Genomic DNA, 24340 nt, shown 5'->3' with positions numbered 1-24340 from the left:
CTCATGCATGCACGCATAAAAATGTATGTACAATCTTAAATACAAATGTACCTCTACACATGAGTATACTCGGTGTAACATTTATCTACACGCATATTCTCGTGTGAACACGTACATACTCGTATTCTTTTATATGCACACATAAATATGTATATACACGTTTAAAAGCAAATTTCTCTGTGCACAAGTATACTCGGCGTAACAAGTATCTATACGCATATTCTCTCGTGTGTTCACATACATAATCGTATATACATACGATTATGTAGAAGTAAGCTATATAGTAAAAAAGAAAAAAGATTAACATTGCTTGCGATTAAGATTCCATCGTAAATATCGAATCGAAACCCAAGTAGTGACGTCACAGGCCTAAAAGATTGAAGAACGCTTTTTTCGACTGATGCGTGAAGGACATGATGTGTTCAGCATTAAAAAAAATTGTAAAAAAAAAAACTATTGCGTATTTTTAAGAACTTTTTTCTTTTGAAGAGGGCGAAATGTTTTTACTATTACCAACTTAAATTTCAGAAATGAGGCTTTGATACTTCTCGCAGGATGATATTAGAAAAAAATAAAACCCGGAAAAAACTGCAAATTAAAGGTATTTTCGAAAATTCGTAAAAAATACAAAAATTGCTCTGTCTTCAAATTTTTTTTCATTCATCACATTTAAAATTAAACTTCCTACACTACAGTACAAAATATATTTGTGTGGTGTGATTGGTTCGGGGGTCTGTGAGGTTAAAAGTACTAAAAAGTGCAAAAAACACATAAATTATTAAATAACTTTTTTCCTAGTTAAAATATCAAAAATCGAAGCCCGAGGTGCACAACTTCAGCAAAAACTACACCTGTATACCAAATTTCATCTTTCTAGGCCTTACCGTTTTCCCGGGATGCGCGCCACACACACAAACATCTTATTATATATATATATATATATATATATATATATATATATATATATATATATATATATATATATATATATATATATATATATATATATATATATATACATATATATATATATATATATATATATATATATATATATATATATATATATATACATATATACGTTTAAATACAAATTTACCTCTGTGCACGAGTATACTCGGATTAACACGTATCCATACGCATATTTTTTTATGTACACGTACATACCCGTGTAATCACGTATTTACTCGTGCATGCACAAATAAATTTGTACATACATTTAGAAATTACACATACCTCCGTCCACGAATATACTCGGGATAACAGGTAGAAATGCAAAAAAAAAAATTGGGTTTACACTTATCTACTCGTATATACACGTATTTGCTTGTTTTTACACGTACTTATAGGTATTTACACGTAGAAATACAAAATTTCCAGTATACACGAATATTCGGGATAACACGTATATATACGGATATGCACAAAACTACTCGTTTATACATGTTTTTACTCGTATATAAAAGTGTATGCGAGCATAAATATGTATTTTAACGTATTAACGTACAAATACAAATGTACCTCTGTACACGAGTATACTCGGGTTACACGTATCTATTCGCATATTCTCTTGTGTACACGAACATACTCGTACATACTTGTCTTTTCTCGTATATACTCGCATAAAAGTGTATGTACAATCTTAAATACAAATTCTCCTCTCTGCACGAGTATACTCGGGTTAACACGCATCTATATGCATATTCTCGTGTGTACACGAACATACTTGTATATACAAATACTTTCTCGTATATGCAAGCCTTAATATGCATGAACACGTAGAAATACAAATGTACCTCTTTACACGAGTATACTCGGGGTAACACGTATCTTTACACATCTTCTCATGTGTACAAGAGCATACACATATTTTTGCTTGTGTGCACGCATAAGTATGTATATACACAATTAAAGCAAATTTACTTCTGTACAAGTATACTCGGGGTAACACGTATCTATACGCATATTATCGTGTGTGCACGTACATACTCGTATATACACGTATTTACTCGTTTATAAACGCATAAATATGCATATACACATAGAAATACAAATGTGCCATCGTACACGAGTATACTCGGGTTAAACAAGTATCCATATACCTATTGTCGTGTGTACACGTACTTACTCGTATATACACGTATTTTCTCGTATATGCATGCATCAGTATGTACATACACGTTTAAATAGAAATTTACCTCTGCGCACGAGTATACTCGGAGTACCACGTATGTTTACATATATTCCCGTGTGTACATGAACATACTTGTATATGCACGTACCTTCTCGTTTATGCACGCATAAATATCTATACACACATACAAATACAAATGTAGCTCTTTACACGAGTATACTCGGGGTAACACATAACTATACAGTTATTCTCCTGTGTACACGAATATACTTGTTTGTTCATGTACTTTCTCGTATATGCATGCTTGAATATGTATATACACGTCGAAATACAAAGTACCTCTTTACACGAGTATACTCGGGGTAACACGTATCTATACGCATATTTTCATGTGTACACGTACATACTCGTATATACACGTATTTACTTGTTTATAAACGCATAAATATGCATATACACGCAGAAATACAAATGTGCCATCGTACACGAGTATACTCGGGTTAAACAAGTATCTATATACCTATTGTCGTGTGTACACGTACTTACTCGTATATACACGTATTTTCTCGTATATGCATGCATCAATGTGTGTATACACGTTTAAATAGAAATTTACCTCTGTGCACGAATATACTCGGGGTAACACGTATGTTTACATATATTCTCGTGTGTACATGAACATACTTGTATATACACGTACCTTCTCGTTTATGCACGCATAAATATCTATATACACGTACAAATACAAATGTAGCTCTTTACACGAGTATACTCGGGGTAACACATATCTATACGCATATTCTCATGTATACACGTATATAAACGTATTTTCGCTTGTGTGCACGTATAAGTATGTGTATACACAATTAAAAGCAAATATACCTCTGTACACGAGTATACTCGGGGTTACACGTATCCATATGCAAATTCTCTTGTATACACGTACATACTCGTATATACACGTATTTACTCGTATATGCACACATAAATATGTATATTCACTTAAAAATTCAAATATACCTCCGTACACGAACATGCGCGGGATAACACGTTTATATACGTATATTTACGCACATAGTCGTATATACACGTATTAACTCGTGTATGCTTGCATAAATATGTACATACACGTAGAAATACATATGTGCCTCTGTTCATGTGACATTTATATTTTACGAATTTAATCTGAATTAAAAATTTAATCAAATCAATTTGATTACTTTTAATCTGATTACTTTTAATCTGACTAAATTCAATTTGATTAATTTAATCTGAACTAAATCAATCTGAACTAAATTAGTTTTTTTAATCAACTAACGAGTTAGTTTAAACTAACGTTAATCTTCGTCTGCAATTGAATTAAATTTTTAAAATATTAGTCTGAACTAAATGGGAGTCAGATTACTTTAGTCAACTAATCAATCAATTACAAATTTAGTTGATTTTTTTAGTTGATGCCCAACACTGCTATCATTTAGTAACTTCCAGTTTCCCTGATTCAGTTTTGCCAAACCTGGAAAAAACAATGGAGTGTTAGGTTGCTTAAATAATTGCTAGTTCTGACATAACTTTTAAGTTACATGTAACCGCCCCACAGGCGAAGGTACAGATTTTCACTAAACAAAACAGTGACTGCTGTTTTGCTCTTGTTTGGGATTTTCAATCATGAATAGCCTTAACAGAGCTGAAGATTAAAAAAAAAAAAAAACAATAAGAAGCTGAGTGTTTATTCACATCGGTAGCTGAAAATGTTTTCAGCTCACCAGAGATAGGTCTGCAAGCACAACATGTCTCCACCTCGAAAAGTGAAGACAAAAGCTGAGACATAAAGCAGTTAGTTGTGCTCAATGGCTTTTTTTGCTCAATGTCTTGGTTTGTTTAAAAGATCATTAAAACGACAAAATAACATATGCGAACTAGTAATTTCTCTATAACTTTGACCAAAGATGGTGATGAATAAAATAAGAGATAATAGTCAAGACTATCATTTAGTGCTGAATGGCTTTTTTTGCTCAATGTCTTGGTTTGTTTAAAAGATCATTAAAACGACAAAATAACATATGCGAACTAGTAATTTCTCTATAACTTTGACCAAAGCTGGTGATGAATAAAATAAGAGATAATAGTCAAGATTTAAAATTCGTCAAGTGCATGTATCTATAAAGTAAAAAAAAAATGTTTTACCGCAAAAAAAAAAAAAAAAAAAAAAAAAAAAAAAAATCAAGATTGTTTTTTTTTTTTTTTTTTTTTGAGATAGTGTTGTTTATAAAGGCAAAAATATAAATTTGAGGCAGTGAGAATCAAAGAGATGTTAGTGGATATTTTCAAGTTTTGAGTGAAACGTGTTTGAAGTTCTGGTCCTAGGTAGGCTTTCATTGATTTTTTCTAAATCAAGCTGTATAGCAATATCTACCAGGGCTACTTAGTACTATCTCTTGTACAAACGTACAAAGTTCCCTTCAATATCTTCTGTTTTAGCTTTTTGAAAAGATTGCAGATTGAGCGCATTTCGTTTGTGTCAAAAGATGAGAAAATCAGGACTTATGTCAATTTTTAAATAAGTTTCAAAGGAATCTTAAAATATGCTTCAATCAGTGGAAATAATCTTCTTCGGAAAAATCTGGAGTTGGGCTGCATGAGTATAATGTAAGAGTGGAGGATTCGACAGGTGTTAAAAAATCCAAACAAAAACAAGTTCCCGTTATGAAACCTTCTCAAAAGTAATTATTTTTCTTTTATATTTTAATGTTTAATAAAGTGCAAAATACGACCATTGGATATGTTTCTTTTAAACTATTCATCTTATTATTATTTTTAATATTTAGTTTTTTTTCCCAATCAATTTTTGTTTTCCTTGCCCAGTTCGAAACGAAGGTTTCTGCATAATTCTTTTCCAAAGTGATTTTTTTTTAATGATTTACGATTGACACAAATCAATTTTTATTCTTTGACATTCCAGTATGATTTGTTCTGAAAACTTTTTGGACTTTTTTAAGCTCACAAAGGCTTTAAAGTTATAGAAACCTTGTAATTGAAGTAATTTTTGCCATTTTTGTACTTCAAAACAAAAAAAACTTTTAATATTTTAAGCATAGCAGTGTAATGATTTAATCAACTACAAAAAAAAAATGATGCATATGTTAGTTGATACTTTGGAGATATGACTAATTAAATCTCCGAATTGTAAAAGCCTAAGAACTGACTTTAGATGAGGATTGGAAACATTCTACTATTCAAAGAGTACTTTCTGTTGTTAATACTGTACGAGTAAAATATTAGCTTAAAGTTCATACCACATTCTGTTTAATGGATTGAAAAACAAAGAAATAAAGAAATAGAGAGATTTTTCTGCATTCATATCAAAAAGGTAATTCCAAAAAGTAGTCGAAAATCGTGTTTGAAAATTTCTCCAATGCTTAATTTTTACTCAAAAAACTTTAAAAAATAAATTTGAGGTTATCACATAGATATCTATTCGTAAAAAAATAATGGACAAAATCAGAGAAATGATGGCACGGTCGACTTTTCGAGAATACCGTAAAATAAAGCGGAAAAATCTGTAGATCTGTAAAATCTGAGTAAAATAACCATGTCAAAATTAGGTTTGCGCAGGGAAAACGCTACTAAGTTGGTTATAACATCAAATTGCAGGTTTCATCATTAATGCAAAGCTTAAAAACTGTAAAAATCGTACAATACCTACTTTCAATCAGAATTGTTTTAATTTTGTGAACTTTCGTGCATTTTAGTTGTTCGTTGATCCCATATACCCAAAGCAGGGAGGAGGTAAGAAGGACGAAGTAAAAGCAAATGACTGCTTTTACTTCGTCAAATCCATGGCTTGGCAGTCCATGGATTGGCTTCGTCAAATCCATGGCTATAACAGCAAATCCATGGCTTGTGAAGTGAATCGTTTAGAAAAGTAATAAATTATTAAATTTGTATGAATTAAGCTTAGTTAAAATAGTATGATTGGTTAACACAGTGAGTAATTTTAAAGGGAGATAAAATAACAAACACATCAATTTGGTATGTAGCTAAAGTAGAGAAAAAACCTGCACTCTTGACTTCGATGTTTCTCGATAAGTGATTGATAGATCGAAATTTCAATAAAATAATAGTTTTAAAAACTTAAAAAAAACCACCTCCTTATAGCAAAAAAACAAAAGATTGAAAAATAACCTATGGATGATAAATATAAAAAGTAATTAACCAAACACTTAATTTTAATGTAATGCAAAAAACCATGAGGTGCTGTCTATTTACATTTTTGCATGGACAACAAATGGAATAAATTCAAGACAACTGATAAGAAGCCCCCACGCTTTTTTGCTTTACATTAAAATTAAGTGTTTAGTCAATTAAGGTAGATAAGGGCACATTTATGCGGATTTTTTTGAATGAATTTTCTAAATTTTATGTTTTAACTTAGGAAATTTTAGACAATGCGGTTTTATAAAGCAGTTAGTGGAGTCAAAATTTGGATATTCAGTTGTTACTCAGTATGTGTTTTAAAAAGAAATTATTTTTGAGTCCAAGTCAGTTGCGTAAACTTGCCCCGGACACGGGTCACGTTTACGGATATTTATTTTGACACAAAATCCCGTTAGTGCTTTGAACATAATGTCTTACTATTGTTAAAATAAAGCAAATTTATTACAGACTGAATAGTGTATAAAGTAAAAGCTGAACGGGCAGGAAGACAGCACTACATTATTGTAAGATACAAAATACCAATTTGTAACTCAATTAAAGATTAAATTGTGATTTTTAAAACTAAATAGCCAGAAAATACAAAAAATGTTGAGATAGTTCGGAGCGAAAAAAAAAGTCAGAGCACGTTTAGAAGTAAGACACAGTAAGAACGTACATATAAAGGTGCTCACACGTCAACACATAAACTTGCCCCATCACCAAGTTTGGATTTATTTTTACCGCGCAAAAAAATTCAATAACATTGCAGTTCATACAAATACAATTCTCAAAAAAGGATAAAATTCTGCTAATTTTTATATATTTGTTCTTTCTTAACTAAGTAACACCCTGACAGTTTCTTTGGAGTATTCTTAAAGACTTTTCCAACCATATCAAACTTGAAAAAATTGGATTATCCATTCGCGTAGAAAGAGCCATTTCAGGTGAAAATACGTTTTTAATTAATATTTCCGTTAATTAGCGTTTGATTTCAAAATTTTTTATTTATGACGCTAAAATTTGACAATAGCTACTGAACAAAAAAAGAATGAAGAAAATCGGTTCACAAACATATATAAAGGTTTAGAGAGCAAAATTTTCGTCGTTGCAGTTACAAATCGTCTGAGATTTGATTTTATTCATATTTTTTCAGGGCTTAACTCAAACGATTGCATTTAACAAGGCGGTTTTTTTTTCTGTGTGTGTAAAATTACGTTTTATCAAGATGAATTTAAACAGCAAAACTTCATTTAAATGCAAAATTTCCAGATTACTAACTTCCAGATTACTAATTTCCATTAATTAAGAGTAATACGAAAGGAAAATGCATAACGTTATATGCTGCAAATAACCTTTATGATAAGTGTACTGAAGTATATCGGCCATATAATCTTTATTACCACATCCTAATCTTTTTTATGGATATGCTCTGTATCACCCATTCAAGAAAATCACCAGTCGTTATATGACGGATGCAAATTTCTTGGTCTTTTCCGTTCCATTTGTAGAAACCACAAACCCAACGAGTCTTCTCATTCCTTCTATCTCATTTCGCTATTGTGAAAAACATAACTTGAAATGTAATTAAATTCAAATGGATGCTGGATGTTTTTTTTTTCCCTTTGGGGTGTCATTTGTCAAAAAACATCACAAATAGTAATTATTTGCCAAAAGTGATGAAAAAAAAGTTAAAATGATGCATCATTAAGGAAGTTGTGACGTACAGACAAAAAATACTTTGAGAAAATGTATATAGTATGATGTTTGGTGCGGATTATTCAAATGTAAGTCCTGAAACTTTCAACAGTAAGTTATATCACAGCTGGATGCAAATAAATGAGTAACTCTAGTCAGGCGCGAAGCTTAAAAATACTTAAAGGTAGAACGCAGCAGTAGAAGAGTAGTTGAATCTAAAGTTAAACGAAAAAGATACTTAAAGGTTGGTGACTTCAGATGTTACGATGGTGGAATAAATACTGTCTGCAAAAATAAACTAGTGTGTTAAACCATCACGAAACTTTCTTCTATATCTGATTGTGCCTTAATTCTCGTACCTTACGTTAAAATCGCAAGTAATACGTTTTGCAGCATTTCAAATTTTGGTATTACAGATACCGAATTGGCACGATATACTGTCTTGGCGGAATTTGTATTTTATGTATTAACTAGATCGCTCGTTAAGATATGACGGGTGAAAATTGCTTTTACGTTTGAGCGAAGCAAATACCCGTTTGATGACATTTTGATAGTTGACATTTTAACCCTAACTCCAGTGGATGAACCCTGAACTCCAGGAGGTAGCGTTCATCGCTGATCCCAATTTCGTTTCTTCATTCTACCAAAATGACAGCCTTACCAGTTATACATTCAAGTGACCGAATCCAGTTCAGACTTGTCAAAATAAAGCATTTCCCTGCATGTCAAACATTGCCAAAAAATATCATTAATTTATAATTACTAAATTTTTCGTGCTTCAACAATGAGATAATGCCATCATGCATGCTATGGTGCGAGTTAAGGCCCCTATATATACGAGCCGACGCATCAGCTTAAGATTAGCTATTTTGGATCGGAGCGCTTGTTTGAGTGGTTGTCTTTCCTGGAGTTATGGCGTTTGGTGATTGTTCACTGTGAACAATTATTAGCAGCACGTGAGTTGTTTATTAAATAAATTAGTATTTTCGGCAAATTTGGCGAAATCCGAAACTTTTCTGTGACAACCCTAGCAGTACAACAATGTAAAATCCGATCCCAAATGGTTAAACTTAAGCTGATGCGTCGGCCTATCTATATAGGGACTCTAGTGCGAATTTCATTTTTAGTGACGTCAGAGCGATACTGAATCAGTTAGAGCCGCTATATAGACAGGCCGACGCATGAACATAATGAATTAAATTTAGCCATTTTGGATCGGATTTTTCATTGTTGCACTGCTTGGGTTACCACAGCAAAGTTTCGGATTTCGCCAAATTTGCAGAAAATAATATTTTATTTTATTAACATTTCACGTGCCGCTAATAATTGCTTACAGTGAACAATCACCAAACGCGATAACTCACCAGAAAAGACAACCACTCAAACACGCGCTCCGATCCAAAAAGGCTGATCTTAAGCTGATGCGTCGGCTCGTATATATAGGGGCCTTAGAATCAGTGAATTGATATAGGTGCCTCAATTGCCAAATCGAGTAACTCCAATTAAAAAAAATATATATATATATATCCTTTAATAGGGCTCTATCAATATGCTTAGCATGTGAATTTAAATTGAAGTTTTGGTTCAGTACATTTCTGACCATGTGATGGCTGAAAATGTAACACAAGGGCCTATTTACAACACTATCTTCTTCATAACTATTCTCTACTTTTTCTTTTATAGTCCTGGCCCCACAATGTAGTCCCGTAAAAATTTTTAGGTCCACACTGTTAAAAATTTTCCGGAAAATTTACGGTAATTGTTACTGGCATCCATGTTGCCAGTAACTATTACCGTAAAAATCAAATGTTACTGTAAAATTTTACGGTATCCTCGGTAGGCCGCAGCAACCAATTGGCGCTGGGATCGCTTATTTCTCCGGGATAAATTACCGTAAAAATCAGCGATGCTTCGGCGATGCAATTTTACAGTAACAATTACCAGAAAATCTTCCTGAATTTTTAACAGTGCAGAGAATTTCTCTTTAGAATCTTGATCTGTGGGTGTTCTAATGTGAGAATATCTTGGGTAGACATGTTGAATCCTGCGCGAAATAATTTTACAGGCCATCAAAGAAAGCGGCCATTTTGGTTCACTTGCTCATTACATTTTTCTCAACGGGCGTACCTACAAATTTACTTTTAGTTTTGAACTGCAGTTTTTGGAGTTTAGGAAGTCAATTAATGTATTAATTCTGTCATTAAGGCCGCTCTAGCTGTTCACACTATTTTACGTGGAGATATCTCTGACATTTGCTGTTGAATATTCTAGTTACTAAAAAGTGTACAAAAATTAATAACTAATCCAAAATGCTCATTTTAAACTCATGTTTATCACATACATGTTTCTTCAACAACACAATAAACGAAAAATACAAGATTAGTTACTTTTAAAAAAGGTTACGATCTGTTTTTGCATTGCATGTTATTGCACTACGACGGACGTCTGTATCATTTGACGCCGCAACCACTCCTTTTGAACAATCTGCATCTTATAATGAGTTATTCTAATTAAGCTCTTCAATTATCTGTCTCAAATCTCCAATGAAAAGTATTGCAGATTGCTTTTTCATTAACTGTTCAACCGCTAGCAATCGCTGGAAATGTGGCATTTTTGGACATTTCTTCTATTTCTTTGCGTGCTAGTTATTGTAAATTTTCCTTATTTGATATTGAAGACCAGAAATTTTCTACCTGCATAGGTACTAGTGTTTTTCTGCCAATTACAGCAAGGTTTGTTGTGCCCTTTGTTGGTTCTCTTCTCATCCTTTCAGATTATTTCACAAAATGCTGCAAATAACTATCGAACATGACATGAATTCATAAAAAGAGCATACAGAAATGAATCCGTGCAGAACATTGCTGATAACTTCGCTAAAAGTTTTCTTTATTCAGCGGACTTGTCACATGAAATATGTAACGAGGGCAGTTTTTATTGGGGATACTTTGCTAAATAAAAAATGTTCCAGCAATAGATATTTCTGCAATCTAGCTTGGTAGGTGAATCACCATCACCAGGGGCGTGAAAAGAGGGAGGGGAGATGAGAAACATGTTGGCCTGGGCCTTAGCCTGAAGGGGGCCCAATATTTTTAAAACTAGGGGTGAAATATATGGGTAAACAATATGGAACGGGGCCCGGAAAAGTCATTTGTGACGGGACCCAAAATTTGTGTTCACGCCCCTGACCATCACATAATGTGTTCGTTGGAAATAAGCCGTTAGCTAAAATATTTTTAATGCATTTTCCCCTTTCTTCGCTATTTCCATGTTTCTGCACCCTTGTTAAAGTTGATTCTTTCCCATTAGCTTAGAAGTGATATTTTATGAAGAACTGTGCGCATCAAAGCATGGTAGGTTGACTGTCGAAAGTAAATCAGACAATTTTTGAAACAAAATGTATCCAGTCTAAACTGGCGGTACAGTTCTAATCAATGATTCATGATATTCATGATGCTGAGAAGGCGAATCTTGACACTACCATTCACAAGTCGTTTAGTGAGAAGGCTGTCAAGTTGCTGTTTCAGAAATCTCATAGGGATTTATATAATGATACATAAAATCAACAAGTCTTTTGACATTTTCATCAAAATACTGGCTACGATTGTCTATTAAAAAAATAAAGTGGGACACTCTCACAGTGATCCATTAAGTGAGAACTAGTAAGACCACGAAACACATTGCATCTCATTAAAATTTCATGATACTCTAAATACCACTCGGCAACATACTTTTTCTCGTCTGCCCTGCAATTTCTCCGACACTTTTCTGTGACCGTTGAATCGTTTCTTCCAACTTAATCTCTGGCTTCAAAGCATTGAATTTAATATTCTGTTTTTAACAACAAATTTACCTTGAATGAATTTTTCCCACAGGTAGGGACACTCATTTTCTAGCGCCCTTATCCTCTCTACGTACCATGTTGCATAGTAGATAAAGGATGCAATCAAATACACGAAAGACTGGAAACAGTAATTCAACAGTCTGAACGTATAATTTGTAATTTTCTTCGCGATCAGCAATAATCAAGTGTTTTACAAGTGATACCAGTGAGCGAAACACTTCCTAGTACCAGCACAGTTTCGATTTGTCACTACATCCCTTAACAAAAACTCAATCTCTGTTTTCAAGCTTTCAATATTTGTGCGTAGCGATTGAATCATTATTTGACATTTTTCCTCATCATTTGACCCAAGAGCATTCTGAACCATCTTTACTCGCTTAACAGAACGTCTTTTGTAGTCTAAATCCAACATCTTATAATGATTTTCTCAAGATTCTCAATGATTTTCTGCAGATTCTTGTGAGCTAAAAGCAGCAGCAAGTACTTTTGGAGATAAATGTCTAGAAAAAACCAACAAAGATTCATTCTTTCTTTCGGAAGCCCAGAAAAGAATCCTTTCATTATACTTTGTTACGAGAAATAGTTTTATTTCATTAATATAAACCAATGCATTTTCATCTACATTGAACATTGAGCATCAAGTCTTTTATTTCTGAAAGAATAAACCCATGCCCAGCATTTAAAAGAGGTTTTAATATTGCGCAGTTCAAATTTTGAGGATAGATGTTGCCCAGACTGTGTATTGGTTTCTCGCTCACACTTTCGAATATAAGAACTTGTACAGTTTGGATGTGCATATAAACTCGCAGCAGAAAGATTCATATCGCTGTTAAGATCTACTACTCTGTCAAAAACTTCGTCTTGATTTGGTCCTCCTTCAGTACTTTCTGATTTTTCTCAAACATTGTTTTCACTTTCCAAATAACTTGTCAGTGCATTTTTTTTCTACCATTTTTTAGCGTTTTTCCTCATGTGTATTTCTTGTAGCACTAGTTGCTGAAACGACACACTATATTTTCTTGCAGCGTTTTTCAATATTGCGTCTTTGCGTATTTCAGCAGCTTCACGAACTCGTTTTTGTCGGAGAACTTAATTTTTCTCTTGATTCCTTTTGACAAACTACATATTCGTTTGTTAAAACTGTCCCCAAGATGCCTTTAATTGCCCACTAAAACTTTCTGAACTCAGTTTAGAAATATCCATTGCTTAAACAGTTATTGTCACAGAAAAACATGAAACAAAAAGTTTTTGGAACTGTGGAATATTTTTACTCGAAAACAATTACTTTGATAGCAGACGATAAATAACCTTGAACAGTGGTGGAGCGAGGGGGGAGGTTGGAGGGTCGGGTGAAAAAAAACCCTATAGCCTCTGGTTTTAACATGAATGCAAATTTTAATACAGTAGCTTATGCATATGAAAAGGCTGTTTTGATCAACAAATCCCTTAATATGGTATTTTTGATCAAAAAGTCCCCTTCATAAGTTATTTTTGATCAAAAAATCTCCTTCAGAATGTTTTTTTGATCGATAAAACCCATTCAGAAGGTTTTTTCATCAAAAAAAACCCCTTCAAAATGTATTTTTGATTGAAAAAAAAACCCTCCAGAAGGTATTGCTGGCTGCGCTGGTGACCTTGAAAAATATTGATTTAAACAAAATATTTTACTCTTTAAAATCGTTTGGTTTCAATAAGAGTTATTAATTTTCGTACACTTTTTAGTAACTAGAATGTTAAACAAAAAACGTCGGAAATATCTCACGTAAAAATTGTGGAAATAGACAGAGCGGCTTTTATGACGCAACTATTACATTAATCGACTTTCTAAGCCCCAAAAATTTCAATTCAAAACTAAAATTAAATTTATAGGTACGCACGTTGCGAAAAATGTATTGAGCCAGTGAACCAAAATGGTCCCTATTTTTGAGGTCCTGTAAAATTACTTCGCGCAGGATTCAACATGTCTACCCAAGATATTCTCACATTAGAACACCTAGAGATCAAGATTCTAAAGAGAAAATCTCTGGACCTAAAAATTTTTACTGGCATACATTGTGGGGCCTGGAATATTATAGATTTCGTCTATTTGGCAATAGAGGCATCCATATAAGGATTCATCTCTGAATTAGCACAACACTTAATTCAAAATGTAACAAGACCCTTATCGATTGACTCTGCAGAACGTAAGCATTTAGGCAGGAAAACTTATTTAACGAACAAAAAATAAAACTGTGGCAGAAAATATAAAATGAAAAAGGTTTAATGCTTTCACATCCACTATTGAAATCTTTACTTGCATTTACTAACATTTACTACATGTTTCAGAATTTTTGCTACTTTGTTTCAAAAGACATTTTTCTTCACTTGAATTCAGCTGCGTTTGACAAGAAATTTATCTTGAAACAGCTCCGTTTGTCTTTCTTCTTTTTCTGTCACTTTTTCATTTTCATGTTTTAAAGTTAAATGATTGATATTAATGACTTTTTTCCTGAGTCGTTTTTCCTCTAACAATGTTTAAAACTTGCAAACTGTCCAAAAACTTGTTATGCATTAAACAAAAATCAAAAAAGGACAGACGCACATCATTTTCTTTGCTACGTATGAAAACATTTTAGCTTTGTAATGTGTCAACATATTTTGTGTGAAAAATATTTTGAATTTAGTGTTTTTCTTTGAAAGCTATTGCAGGGAATTTTTGCTATATAGGGTGCTTCGTTTTAACCTGCAAGACTTTTATTTTCACAACTGTTAGTCCTAGATGTTCACTTCTAATTGCGAAAATGTTCGAAATCAATTGCATCTTAAGATTTTGAAAGTCTGAAATAAAAATAAAAATGAGTCAAAAAATACGAAAATTACCTTTTTATACAGGCACCAGGTTCCTTAACTTTTATTTTTCAGGAAAAAAATTTCCATTGAAAAATAATTCTAACGCAAAAAGTTTGATCATAGTACGACAAATATTCACCGTGATATGAAACGCTGTGTTTCGTGACTTACATCTTTTTTCACTCGCGGTCAATAACACCTTTTTGGCGGAAAATATGGCGGTTAACAAATGTTTAAAATTATATGCGTGCATAGAGTGTGGTTTTTCAAATTGTTCCGAGGTTTTGTAGTATGTTTTTGCATATCACGGCATAACATTTGTATTTATTGTTGAATAGCAATGAAAAATATAAATACTTTGTTTTTTTTACTTCGACAACTTGTCATTCCTCTGAAAGGGCTGTAAGTTCCAATCTTATCTTCTGTATGGTCGCTTAAAACTTTGAACTGGAATATCTCCTTGAGTTTTGGTCGCGCAAGTGTCAAGAATTTGTGTCAGCAATAGTTTCCAATGGAGATTATTTCTCTAAATATTAGTAAGGGGACCTAGGGCCCGTATAAAAAGTTAAATTTTGGTATTTTTTGACTCATTTTTATTTTTGTTTTAAACTTTCAATATCTTAACTCTGTATCTGATTTTGAACATTTTTGTAATTGGAAATATACATCTAGGACTAACGGTTGCGAAAATAAAGGGCTTGCATGTTATAACTTAACACCCTCCATTACTGAACTGAAACTGTCCTACTCCTGTACTGAAAAGGTTTCCGTAACATCGGTTTTTATGTTTTTTGTTGCCACTTTGCTGAGTTTTACTACAAGTTTACATTTCAGTCTTTTAGTCTACAATGAAAATTTATTAGAGGGGCCTTCATTAAAAGTTACTTTACAAGTCTGCAGGATTCAAAAGTTTCAAGACTGATCTCAGAACTAGAAATGTATTGGACATTTAAGTACAGGGGACCAAACATTTTCAAAATATGATCCTTCAGCATCAACACAGCTCTGCCAGCGCGTCTTCCATTGTTCGTAGCCCTTCTGGGAGTCCTCGGGTGAAATACTGTCAAGGGCTCTCGTCGAAGCCAGCTGTACTGGGTTTTTTCCGCCGATGGAGTCAAATCGCTTCTTTTTTAGGTCTTTCTTCGGGAAAGAGGAAAAAGTCACTTGGAGCCAAGTCGAAGCTGTAGTGTGGCTGCAGTAGTTTTGTCACGATTAACTTGACCAAAACTTCGTTGGTGGTGCGCGACGTGTGAGCGGACGCGTTGTCGTGGTGGAGAATCCAATCGCCCTTGATTGCCGTGTGGACGCGGTGGAACAGATCCAAAAAAGCGGTAGGGTATTCTAAGTGCTGCTCCATTTTCGTATCTCCCACTTTTCGACCGAGGTCAATGACACGCACTCGCGCAGCAAGCGATACGCACTCTCCAGTGTTACGAAGCCAACTGCCGCAGCTTCCGTTCGTTCACTGCATCCCCCCTACTTCCCTAGCCCGTCCGTGCGCTCCCCTTCATGGAAAAAAAATCAGTCTTGAAACTTCTGAATCATACCTTGTAAACTAGACCTTTCAAATTAAAAGACTTCGTATCCGTTGCATAATCTAAAATGTGAAAATGTCAAAATATCGTAAAAGGTTTTAAATTGAACTGAAGCTACGAATAAGTTTATACAAAAATACGAGGTTGGAGGTAAGAACGAAGGAAAGAGAATCCCCCTAATACAACTAAGATTAATCGAGGGAAAAGTAGTAACATAGAATTTCAAACAGAGGAAAAGAAAAACACTTTTGTTTCGGAAAACAAATCCGAATTTGAATAGGAATAAAAAGGTATTCAATTTTTTTTATTGTTGTTTTAAATAGAAATTTAGGTTGAAGTTTGATTGCGAACTTTTACGTAAATAAATTCTTACTTTTCTTTCTACAAGTAAGTCAACATTGGACAATTGAAGAACTGTTTTTAAGACATGATACGGATTGAGGAGTGGTTAATATATTATGCGACTTAGCTAATTATTTACTTATTTATTTTTCCATGCAGTTCTTTATTTTTTTATCTTTCTATGCGTTTAATTATTAATTCCTTATTCGGGAGTTTAGTTTTAATAATGAACCCTAAATTCAACACACGAGAAAACTTTTAAAAGTTCAAATGTTACCCTTTGAACAGTTAACTCAAAAAGAAGAATTGTTGATGTTTACACGTACAAATTTTTAACCGCTTCCAAACTACACCAATGAAAATTTTCTTTTTGATATCGGAGAACTTTAGTTTGAAATTGCTTTTCGTTAAAAGTATGCACTTTTGCTCATCTTCTCAGTCAAAGGCAAAACAAAAGTTGGTTGCACTATTCAACTGAGCTCTTGCACGTAAGAAATTGTTTTATTTTGCACTTTATTTGATTAAATCAGCGAGAATAATTTTGTTCAACTAAAATAATTAGTTTAATGTATAAAATATTTACATTTCCACGAGTGAAATTCAATGTATTGATTAAAAGTTTGCATTTTCTGCCTTATATTAAGAGAAATGAAAGTAGTACTTGTTCAGTTGCTTACATATTGAATTATGTCATAACATAATTCTGCTTTCCAATAGTTTGAATGAAATGTAGTTATTTTCTCGGCATGAAGTTGAATAAACTAGTAAAAATTTTACATATTTATCTGTGTATGTAAAAGAAAACCATAAAATTTTACATTTATTTGTATTCTTAAAGGAATAAAAATCAGGAAATTCTACAGGTAACTGACTGACATTTTCCAAGAAAACCTATAAGCATTTCGTCACATTCCAGCAAAAATATACTTTATTTAAAATCTCTTTTTCCCCTGATTTATTGTTCTTTCTAAACTAAGTTTTATGGTGCAATTGAATTTCCAAAAATATTTTTGGGAGAGTTTTTAAAAAATGATAAGCATGAAAACTGGCTGACATCTCGAGTGCTTTAATGTCAGTCGGTTACTATGTTGTTAACTTTTTTTTTTTTTTAATAAACCAAAAATTATTTTAGATATTCAATTAGCACCATTAAATTAAGCCTTAAAAAGAATAGTAAACAAAAGAAAAAGTTCTTTTTAATAATGTATTTTGCATGAAATTGGAGAAAAGGCTTATTAGTTTGCTTCGAAAATGTCAGTCAGTTACTCGTGGAGTTTCCCAATTTCAATTTTCCGTATTGTAGCAAGAATTTTGAATCAAGTAATTTTAGCTATACAAGTTTCATTCCAGTACCTACTTCTTCACCTAAGGCTCACAGCTAAGTGGTGGGGGGTGTGCGGAGAAAAGTACCTACTCCTTATTTATTTCCAACTCTTTTTTCATCTAAATGAAAATGTAAAAATTGGTTCTCCCGAGTTCTCCCCAGTCATTAAAATCTTTCTCGGTACATTTTTCTGATACATTCATAAATCTTTCTACTTTTTCACAGAGTTTATTTGCGTAATGAGCTAACTGATTACATTTTTTATCTGAGGAGTTGAATAAATGTGACATTTTCCCAACGCCAGTGTAAGAACTATAATTTCGTCTTACAGAAAAGTTTCAAAAAGACTGGATATTTTTTTCCCATCAAAAACAAATACTATAAGACTTCAGAAAGTTTTAAATACAATGCTGCAGTTGTACTGATCAACTTCTAAAACTTCAAGTTCTAAATTGAATTCTAGAAACGAAATGACTCGAATAAAATCCAGATACTTCCAGATTTCTTCAAAGAAATGTTGAAGAAATCGGGAAGTAATTTTTCACAAAGAAATTTGTGGGTGTAATTTTCCTTTTTTAGGGATCATGATCTTCCACAGATTTCATTTTCAGAAACGACTTGGCTGGAAAGAAGATACAACTTTTTACAAATTCCACAAATCTTGCTCAGAGTCGAACTCATTTTGAATGCTTTATCCATATAGGGTAAATTGGGGTGAGATGCCGTGTTGTACAAGATGCCTTGTCACGTGGCTCATCAACGAGCATATGAGAAAACAGCTTGTCGGTCAGTTGGAATCAAAGTGCGTGGACATTGAGCGTATTCAGATAGTTTTTGTTCACTATTGACATTTTTTAGAGGTATTCTTAAATGATTTTGTCATCCCGATTGCTCTGGTAAGTACTCGAAATCATACAAGAACATACCTTACTTAGTCGTCTTAGCCGCAGTTTTGGTAGAAGAGAAACAACCTGATTAGTTTCAGGGACTTAGAAATACGAGCTTTCTCTTAGTCGCCTGACGGGGCTTGCTTGCCTCTGCTGCGAGGTGCTAGGGGGACCGACGTCTGGTCTAACGCTTTGAGGGAAGACGACGGATAATTTTTTTAGGGTAAGATGCCGTAGTCTTCTGAGACGTTCCAGAGAGGGAAATGTTCTTACTCCACCCTAAGACCTGAAAAACATTTTACCATAGATATCCTACAAGAAAATAAAACCAAACAAGAGGAGACAAGATGCTGAAGAACTACCGTCCTCAGATAAAAGAAGACTTTAGAAACAAGCAAACGAAAGAAAGAAAGCAAGGCCAGCGGAAAACAAGACGTTAAAAAAAAATAAAAAGCTGACAAAATCCGAATCAGCAAAACCAACTACGACTTTTAAGAAGAAATTGCTTGAAAATCCTCAAACCCGAAAAGATGAATCTTCGACAGAAGAAGAAATTAATTTAATTTCCATACGAAGACGGAGTGAGTACGCTTAAATGAAAACAAGTGTGTCTTTGTGTCTTGAAGAATGCAACGATTGTGATTGGACAAAATGCATTGTATACAGCAATTGGCTCTTTGAGTTATGTTCTACATTTGAAAACACATGTGAAGTGTGTGGAAGAGAAGAAATATTGCTGCAAAGGAAAAGAGAACAATTAAAACTTAAAGAACAGTGTTATTTGATTGTAACAAATTTTTGGAGATTTTTTTTAAACATTTTCTGTATTTAATGGTACGTTTTAAAAAATTCCGGCAAGCGTTCTTGTGTGTCCCTATAAGGAGACACGTGTTAACAAACCTGGGGCACATATCGTCGGCACCATGCTAAACTAATGAATTTGAAAATTCACACTTTTCAGGAGAGACAAAACAATAGTTTTTTTCCCATCTGACGAATTTGCTTATTTTTAATGTTTTAATTTTTATAGATAAATTTAAGTGTAAAACTAACATTTGAAGTAATTATAATTAGTATGTAGCCCTTTTTGTGTACTACGAAAAATCATCGAATTTGAAAAACGCGATTTTTCACATCCGTTAGTTCAGCATGGTGCCGACGATGTGATCGAGATTCAAAAAAGCAGCACAATCATCATATTTCAAAGAAACAGCTGCACTACGTCAAACCTTATACATACATACCAATTACAATGAAGGATTTGTACTAATACTGTTTCAGTTTAAGTTGCGCAGTATTGTGCCAATAAGAATTTATATTTTCCAAAACATACAATCCTGTTCAGAGTTAAATTTAAAAGGTTGATAGAATATTCTGACTTGCAGTTTACTGGAAAACAATTTTATAAAAGTTCAACGTATATTATATACTTCACTCGATAGGTAATTCAAAAAAAGTTTCGAAAAATGCCTGCACAATATAAAGGTTGTTTTACTATACAATGATTATTATATGCTCCTTTGAAGCTTCATACACAGTATGATAATGCACTTCAAGCTGATTTTAAGCTAATTTTGTTTTCAATTAAACTAAAAAAGTTCCTGTCTTTTTATTTATATAATACTAAATTTGTAACCAGCAAGTTGGTGAAAAAAACTTTGCTGATCTTATTAACAATAAATTTAAGAATTGGTCACAAAAAAATTACAACTACAATGGACGCCGGTTAATTGAATCAGTGGTTAAATGAATCAACCACATTAATGAATCAAATTGCCAAAAACAGAATAAAATTGAACTTGAAACAGTCACTTATTGAAACAGTCACTTTGTGGAATCAAAACTGTTTATAACAAACGTGATTCATATAAGCGGCGGCCGCTGTAGAAATGTTTACACATATTTTTAAATCTTATAATATCATGCACTAATAATAATAATACTCAGAGGCACGCGTGAAATGTTCGCACGGGTCCCATATATTATGTTGTAACTAGTAAATAGAACTTGATATAACTTGTAAAAAAAAAAAGATTTCATAATTCTTTTTTTTTAAATAAATAGTCAGAAAATTATCTAAATTTTCATGAAATACTTTGCGATGATGAAGTTTAGCTTATTAGTTTATACCGTGTTTTTGTAGACTAATGTTTTTCGTCGACTGATAAACCTGCATACTATTGCATACACCTAGTAAAACATTTAGTTCTCCCGACAGAAACTCAAAATGGCACATGGTTCTAAAACTTTAGCAAAGAAGGATTAGTACTGCCCTCATTTGAGAATTTTTCAAGATATTTTACTCGGTACAAGGTATTTTAGTAAAACATACCAGGTGTGCATGTGTCCCTCTTTCCCGTGCACATAATATTTAAAAATTAAGCTCAAAAAGAATAATTTACTGACCTTTTTTTTTTTCTACGAGAAACAAGAGCTCAGTTTCTTGCAAAAAGGAAATCTGCATTTTTGTCATCTGTTGTACGTTAGCCTTTTTGCATAAGGCCTGATTGTTTGGTTTCCGCTCAAAAAAGGCGCGGGAAAAAAAACGTCTAATTACAATGTTTTTCTATTGTTAGTACTGAATCCAACCCACATTTCTTCAGTTATCTTCAAATCTCCTTTCTGCAGATACTACCGTTTACCTGCCCACTGCAGAAATAATGCCATACTCTAATTGGCAATAATGTTGTTTAAACTACACGCTTTTAAACTAAAAAAAAGTATGTTCTATGTGTGCAAAAATTCATTTAATGTATAAATGAAAAATCAAGTAAAGACGTCATTTTCTCAAAACTAATTTGCGTTGGTAACTGTTTATGAAACGTTTGAACATTATAGAAGTAAGATTTTCGATCAATGACAAAAGAACAAGCTCAATACCTTCTTTCTTCATAAGCTTCATTTTCCTTAAAACAAAATTTACTGTCACATGTTAAAGCTTTTAGTAAAATGCAAAAAAAAAGCAAGTTTCGGTCATCAAATTTCCCAAATACATAATTTCATTTCCATTTAATACTTAGGATACAACTTTCATTTTAGCAAAGCAAAATAGTTCTGATTTACAACAACCACAAGGGTTGAAATTGATTTCCAACAACAAAAATGGATTTGTTTAGAACGTCAAGAGAAAACAAACTTCGAAATTGAAAAGAGATAAAGAATTCTGCAATTGGATTGCTGAATATTTGTAGTTTCTACGAATTAACTTTCAAGAGCATGCAAAGTGATTTGTTGAGATTTTATTTTTCTCAAAAGGAAAAAAAAGCAGAAAATATGCATTTGAGCAAACAGACCTTGACAAATAGTTTCTCCGAAAGTCAAACTTGAATATGACAAAGAGAGATTGTGTTCCATAAACAAAGGGGAAAGATATAAAATGTATGCCCATTGTAATATAAATTCCTCGCAGTCTAAAAATCAAAATTTACATTGAGCTAAAAAAGTTCGTCATATTTCGCAAAAAATAACAATAAGAAAGAAATTCAGAATGATCAAATAACTACATGCATTAACCTATTCAAGTTTACATTATATTTGTTACTAGTGGCACCCGCACGGCTTTGACCGTAGTAGAAAATTAAAAGGTCTTTTAGTTCTCCTGTATATTTACAAATAATGTATGGTGAATTTCTCGCCAATTGGCTTTTGTTATGTTACGGTTCCACGTTATGATAACTTGGTAATTTACTCGTCCATCTTATGATAATTTTGCTCGGGAAAATGTTCTTAAAATTGGAATAGAAGAAGAACAAAATCGAATTTTCGAAAAATCGCTTCAAGGTGCACATTTCCAAGCTACAAACTAATTTTGTGCCGAATTTCATGAAAATCGGCGGAACGGTCTAGGCTCCATGCGCGTCACAGAGATCCAGGCATCCAGACAAAGAGACTTTCAGCTTTATTATTAGTAACTAGTGGTTTCCGCGCGGCTTTGCCCGTAATAGAAAATTAAAAGGTCTTTTGGTTCGCCTGTATATTTATAAATAATGTATGGTGAATTTTCTCGCCAATTGACTTGTGCCCATGTTACGGTTCCACGTTATGATAATTTCGTAATTTACTCGTCCATCTTATGATGATTTTGTTCTTAAAATTGAAATAAAAAAAGAACCACATCGAATTTTCGAAAAATCGCTTCGAGGTGCACACCCCCATGCTACAAATTAACTTTGTGCCAAATTTCATGAAAATCGGCAGAATGGTCTATGCGCTATGCGCGTCACAGAGATCCTGACAGACAGAGAGACTTTCAGCTTTATAATTAGTAAAGAAGATACACATTCACACTTTTTGTCTTAAAATTATGCAGTTCCAATTCATTTCAATACAAATTTGCTCCAGTAATTTTTCCACTTACGTATGAAATAAAATCCCATATATTTCTTCTTTAAAGTATTATATTTTACGTTGTTTATCCTAACGCAAAGGTTTTAAGTTACATCAGGTGTACATAGCGTCGCTTTAGAGCAACAGTAAGACATCGGAAACCAGGAATAGCAGTAAGATATCCTACTGTTGCTCTGGGGTCATTTCACACAGCTTCGACGGATGGATGCGCTCGACCATTTTTAAATTTTTTTGAAACTCATATCCCAAAACGCTGCATATGAATGATGTTTAAAACCACTTTTATTTTTTCCCTAACCTTGACCTTTGATTTTTTAGAAGTCATCAAAAGTTATTTTCGTAATCAAAAATGGGACTTTTAGACCTTTGCATTTTGGACCAAATCTAATTGAATAACTATCATGGCAGTAAATTTTACATTTTGATGTTAAAGTACATAAGATAATAGTCCCACACGCTGAGTTATGTAGCTGTACCTTGGTAATTAAAATAATGGCAGCAGGTCAAAGTTCAAGGTCAAATGTAAAATTTTTACTCATTTCAAAGGGTCATAACTCACTTACGGGACAAAAACACAAAGTGAAAGACGGAAAAAACTAATCACTGTAATCACACTAATGAGAAAATCCAACTGTAATTGTGTGTTTGTTTACCCTTTATAAATTACAGCCTCTCAAAGATCAGAAAGTTGACGAAAATGAAATTTTTAGACCCCCGTAAACCAAAAGGGGATGGAATTAAAAATAAAATTTTTTAGCCACTTGAATATTCCACTCAAGTACTATGCATGTTATATATAATGTTTTGTATATTTGGTTTGTAAAAAGGATACAGGTGTTTGAAATTGAGTAATTTTGCTAGTTAACTCACACACTAAAACATAAATAAAAAGTGTGAAAACTTCATTACACCTTCTTAAATTACGTATATTGTGCTCTATATAATACACTAGCTGTGTTGCCCGGCTTTGCCCGGTCCACCTTGAAAATAAAATTGTGTCATGTGACGTATATTCAACAATTAGGCTTAAATAAATAAATAAAAAAGATAATGCAAATTTCCCTTCCAAACAACTACGACAGATATTAAAATACTTTTAAGAAATTAAATCCAGAAAGACGGATTCAAAAAGCGTAACCATGAAAACTCAAAATAAAGTAGTAAGTTTAAGGAATTAAAATGCGAAAGAAAATGGCTAACCATTTGAATGGA

This window comes from Uloborus diversus, chromosome 1, assembly GCF_026930045.1.
Source record: "Uloborus diversus isolate 005 chromosome 1, Udiv.v.3.1, whole genome shotgun sequence".
Taxonomy (NCBI): Eukaryota; Metazoa; Arthropoda; class Arachnida; order Araneae; family Uloboridae; genus Uloborus; species Uloborus diversus.
The sequence above is the reverse complement of the archived record's forward strand: the minus strand, read 5'-3'. Positions refer to the sequence as shown.